The sequence below is a fragment of the Bos javanicus genome, chromosome 24 (assembly GCF_032452875.1).
Source record: "Bos javanicus breed banteng chromosome 24, ARS-OSU_banteng_1.0, whole genome shotgun sequence".
Classification (NCBI taxonomy): Eukaryota; Metazoa; Chordata; class Mammalia; order Artiodactyla; family Bovidae; genus Bos; species Bos javanicus.
In genome coordinates, this window is record NC_083891.1 from 19,440,961 (window position 1) to 19,446,449 (window position 5,489).

At 48.1% G+C, this 5,489-nt stretch overlaps 1 long non-coding RNA gene across 1 annotated transcript; it reads left to right on the forward strand.

The window, feature by feature from the left end:
• The first annotated feature begins 2,421 nt into the window (after positions 1-2,421).
• LOC133237378 (uncharacterized) lies at positions 2,422-4,792 on the forward strand. Its single transcript, XR_009733166.1, has 3 exons — positions 2,422-2,584; positions 3,036-3,147; positions 4,459-4,792. It is a non-coding gene; the product is annotated as an uncharacterized LOC133237378 (long non-coding RNA).
• The last annotated feature ends 697 nt before the right edge of the window (positions 4,793-5,489 follow it).

A 5,489-nucleotide genomic window follows, 5' to 3' on the forward strand; every position in this document is an offset into this window, starting at 1 on the left:
CCACTATAATTTTAGACCCGTCTCGCCACCTGCTGCCTTGGTGAGTCATCATCAACCTTTTCTGAAGGGAAGTTCAGAGGGCTGATGACAGACATAGCACTGGCTCCCCTACAGATACAGCTCAGATGCAAGACTTTATTTTCCTTGAGGTCAGGGGGCATGGCAGGGGCAGCTAGGGCAAGATGAACCCAGATGCAGGATAACCAAAGAAAGCTGAAACTTGGCCTCCCGCAACTGAGTGCCAAGCAATCCCTGGTATTTTTACACAGCCTCTATCTCTTCATTGCATTTGCATTTAATGTGTCACATAAACCACAACCTGTGAGCAAAGCAAAATGGTCTCATTCCCATTTTACAAATAAGAACACAGATCAAAAGTACCAGGTACCTCTTTCAAGGACTCAGCTCTTTGGATAGTAGCCATGTTGAGACTGGAACCCAGCTCTCCTAACTGCAGGAGTTAAACTCCTTACACTTCCCACTCACCGCCCTGTGTGCAATGAACAGGAGTAAGTCACGAAACAAGGCTGAAACCAGCAGAAGGGAGCAAGAAAACTCTGAGTGGATTGTGAAATGAGAGTGAACTGCACAAAGTATCCTTTTAAATATGCCTTACACTCCTATGGGGATTCTGTTGTTGTATGACTTTAGTCACCCCATGGACTGTAGCCCACCAGTCTCCTCTGTCCATGGGATTTCCCAGGCAAGGATACTGGAGTGGGTTGCCATTTCCTACTCTAGGGGATCTTCTTGACCCAGGGATCAAACCCACATCTCCTGCATTGGCAGGTGGGTTCTTTACCACTGAGACACCTAGGAAGCTTCCCTCTGGGGATACTCTCATGCTAAAACACAAGACCCAGGAGTCACTCAGAGTCACAGACATCCCTCCGAAGATGTGAGCACTGGAAGAGGACTTGGGGGTTCAGCTCACTCATATAAAGGAGAAGAGCAAAGTCATTGACTAGTCCAGGCCACTCCAGGACTCAGAGGTTCATTGGACGCCTGTTTCCAAAAGCTTTCCCTTCAGTACCTTTCTCCCTCCTTCTATGAGAAGGACGTGACCTCCTCGCAGTGGTAGAGGCCCTGGCATTTCACTGCGAGCCAAGGTAGTTGGCCCTCAGCCATGGACACAGGCAGAAAAACTGAACATCCAGCCAAGGAACTTCAGAGTCACTAAGAGGAGCATCCTATGAAGCTCTCTCTCTGCAGCCTGCCACACTGCCTGGACTCCCACCATTAGGTATCCCGGTCCATGGATTACAGCAAAGAACCACAGTACAAACGTGAAAAGACCATCAATATGGCCAGAGCAACTTCTAGCCATTGTGTGTGCTCAGACACTTCAGTTGCGTCCAACTCTTTGTGACCCCATGGACCATAGCCTGCCAGGCTCCTGTGTCCATGAGACTTTTCTGGCCAGAATACTGGCATAGGTTGCCATGCTCTCCTCCAGCGGATCTTCCTGACCCAGCGATAGAACCAGCATCTCCTGAACTGTGGATGGATTCTTTACTGCTGAGCCACCAAGGAAGCCCTTTAGCCATCAACAACCTACTGTAATTGATCAAACAAAACTTTGCTGAGGGTAGGGCCCTGAAGAAATGAAGCAGAGCACAGGTGTGTTCTGCCAGAAAGAAGAGGGAATAAGTGGTCCCTGGCCTGAAACTCGGAGTTTGGAGTAAGAAAGGACTCCTCAGCCTGGAGGACAACCCTGGATATTTGGGCAACAAAGGGACCCAGGGGTGGGGAGCAATGATGACATCATATGGATACAGAAACTTTACTTGGGGAAGGGGTAAAAATCCAAGCAAACTGGCTTTCAGTTCAGTTCAGTCACTCAATTGTGTCCAACTCTTTGCGACTCCATAAATTGCAGCACGCCAGGCCTCCCTGTCTATCACCAACTCCCGGAGTTCACTCAAACTCACGTCCATCGAGTCAGTGATGCCATCCAACCATCTCATCCCTCTCGTCCCCTTCTCCTCCTGCCCTCCATCCCTTCCAACATCAGAGTCTTTTCCAATGAGTCAACTCTTCGAATGAGGTGGCCAAAGTACTGGAGTTTCAGCTTTAGCATCATTCCTTCCAAAGAACACCCAGGACTGATCTCCTTTAGAATGGACTGGTTGGATCTCCTTGCAGTCCAAACTGGCTTAAGCCTTAATCAAATAAAATAATAAAATAGAAAAAATAAAATAAAATGGAGTATACTGGCTTATGAAACCCAAAGATCCAAACGTAGACTGGCCTCAGGCTCTCACTTTTTGCTTTCTCCAACTTCCTCTGGGTGGGCTGTGCTCACCTCAGGTTGAGCAATAGCTGCTGGGCAACTCCTGCAGAAAAAGAACTCCTCCTACCCAGAATGCAGGAATGAATTCTAATTGGCTAACCTGAGACCACATGGTCCCGCCTAACTAATCACTGAGCTCTGATTGGCCAGGCTAGATCACGCGCTTCCCCAAAGCTGTATTGGACTGATAGCCTCGATTTTCATTCAGGAAGCTGGTTCATTCTGAGCAGTGCCATCAGCTCTGTTCCTCATCTCCTCAAGCCTCTGCCACACAAACGCGGGTCGATGAAGGTGACACACACATAAACACACTTAGGATCACCTCTGCCACCAGGACTACTCAACACTGATCTGGGAAATGCCACAGTGATGAGCTCCATATTGTCCAGGGTGTACATTGATAGAAAGAAACCCAGGGTCCCTCCAGTTCTGAGCAGGACAGTCCTTCCAGAAGGGAACTGTCAAAGCCACCTTACGAAGTACCATCACTTGTTTAACTGTCTATTGTTTGCTGATGTTCTTGTCCAGTATAAGTATTGCTCTGTGAGGTCAGAGACTGAATGTCTCCTTGCTTATGGAATCACCAGCATCAAGAATGGGTGGTACCTGGCCCAGGGTATGAACTCAGTAAACGTTTAAGCCTGTACCAGGGAAGCGGCAAGTCTCCCTTAGGCTGCCCTCTGAGCATCACCCCAGGGGCAGCTTAGGCTGACCATGAATAGACACATCACTTTCCCTGCAGTCAAAGGAGCACAACAGAAATGGATAGAGCTCTCACCTCTCCAGCTTGCAGAAACAGAGAGCCTTACTTACAGAGCCTACTTAACAAAGTGAAGCCGTGGAGGTCTCCCAAGGTAAGCATCATGCCCGTAAAGGGCGAACAGCTGAGGGAGCTCCAGGAGAGGTGTTAAGGGCCTGGGTGGTCCAGATCTCTGTGGTCTGATGGGACACTAGGAAGCCAGGAGCACCAGGGAGATCCTGGGGCCTGAGTGGAAGGAAGCCCTACTGGTGGGAGAAGGGAACCGGAGAGCAGAAATGAGAGGTGGAAAGTGGCCTGGGCAAAACTTTGCTTCCCCTTCCCAGACCTCTCATTTCCTCTGTCCCTGGGAGGCAATGAGGGGGGTGCTGTTGTCTGCCTTTCCGCACAGACACCTGTAATCACCGGCGCCATCAACTCCCCATCCCTGTGTGGAAGCTGCTCGCCACAGTGAGAACCTCAGCTCCAAACTGGAGTTGCCTAGCAACTCAGAGTCCTGAAAAGAAGCGGAGGAGCCAGATAAGAAAGGGCAGAGGGAAGCGGGTCTGGCAGAGGAAGGAGATACCAGGAGTAGACAGCCTTATGCCCAGGCTCTCAAGTCCTTAGGACCTGTCCACCCACCTCCAGCTGTCCTCTCACTGGACACTAGGTACCTACCACTGGGGCTATTTCCCTTTCAATTCACTTATCTCTTTGAATTGCAAATCCTCTGGAGAGGTCTGCCCACTGCACTGAGCATGGGAGGAGCTTATGAGACCCTCTTGGGGAAAAGGAAAGGGGAAAGGTGGAAATGAAGTCTTATCCCACCCTAATCTGCCCTGTGCTTCCTACTATATTCCATGTTAATTCAGGGCATTCCACTCTTCCCTACCCAAGGTGTGTCCACGGGTGCAGGGCCAAGATATGAGGCTTGCATATTTGACAGCCAGCTCTGTGGGGGACTCAGTGAGCTGCTTAGCTCGTGGAGCTTCAGTCTTATCTAAAACAATCTTCAATCATGAGGTTGTCATCAAAGTTAGAGGAAATAATACATTTGAGAATAAGTGGTACAATATTTGGCATGTAGACAGTACATCTATATGCTAGTTTCCCTTCCTGAAGATTGAAAACATGTTGCCAAGGTCATGGTCATGGGGTCCCTTGAGGTATATATAAACCCTCCTACTTTTCAAACTAACCAGACTCGAATTCTAATTTTGGAGGTGAAGTTTAGCTCCAAGGCTGGAGAAACCCCTGAAAGTCAACTCTTGACTTTAAAGCTGGGAGACTTCAATCCTTGCTCTTGGGGAACACATCACCCAGTGGGCAAGGCAGAGCGCCAACAGTCAGGAGAGTTGGAAAAGAACAGACAATGACCCCATGTTTTGCTTCTGAATTAATCAGGTGTCCTGTTGGCTTTATTTTTCAGAGCCATCGGGGCCATTCTTGCATCTGGCCGCCTTTGATGGGTCATTTCAGTTGACCTCTGGCAGTGCTTATGACTTTAACCTACGTATCACGGGAGTGGGAGTCGGTGCTGGGACTACGAATTTGTCTGGATTTGGGTTTGTCATACTTTGGCTGGTGTTAGACCTCTGGATAGAAACAAGACTTCATTTCAGATCCTTGGAGCACAATTTAAGATCAAGATTTGACTGGCAAATGGAATGTGATTTTGTAAACTCATCATCTTGTGCTTATCCATTCTTCTGTCCACACTGCACTTATTAAGTTAGACCCAATTGTGCACTAAATATAAAGAATATGGAAGAAAGAATAAAATGGCCCCAGCCTGCATTTTATGCCTAATAAAAGAACACTAGAAAATAGTCCATCATTCAAATCCAGATAAAGCAGTTCCTCTTCTCAGGGCAAGGGTAGTTCAGAGAAGGAGCTGGAAATAGTACAGTAAGGTAAGAGAGCTTCTGGGGCAGAGGGAACTTTTTTGAAGCACCCTATCTCCACACAAAATTTGACCTTCTCCAATATCCATATTCCTAGACCCAACTGAACTCAGGGAAAAAAGTATACCTAAGAATGGGGGAAAGTGACAGGCAAGCAAGGACCCCAAAGCTTGAAGGATATTATAACTGATAGAATATTGACAGGAAAGGAAAGAAGAGGGGACGAGAGTGCCCCCGGTGTCCTTTCTGTAGCCACCGGTTGGGTGCCTAATTTGCAATCTTATACATCAGCTCAGCCCTGAGTCTTCATTCATTCACTGCTATCCAATTAGATCAGTCTGACCTCCATGTTCCTAAGGCTTGTGTGTGTGTGTGTGTGTGCACGTGTGTGTTAGGAGAGGACATCTGTGTATGCCTGCTGAGGGACTGAGGGCACCTACAGTGCATGCAGGTGGAGTCTGTGTTGTGTGTGTGTGTGTGTGTGTGTGTGTATAACCTGTGGATTCATGATAGAAAACACTCTGATGTAAAAAAACATGTGTGTGTGTGCTCAGTC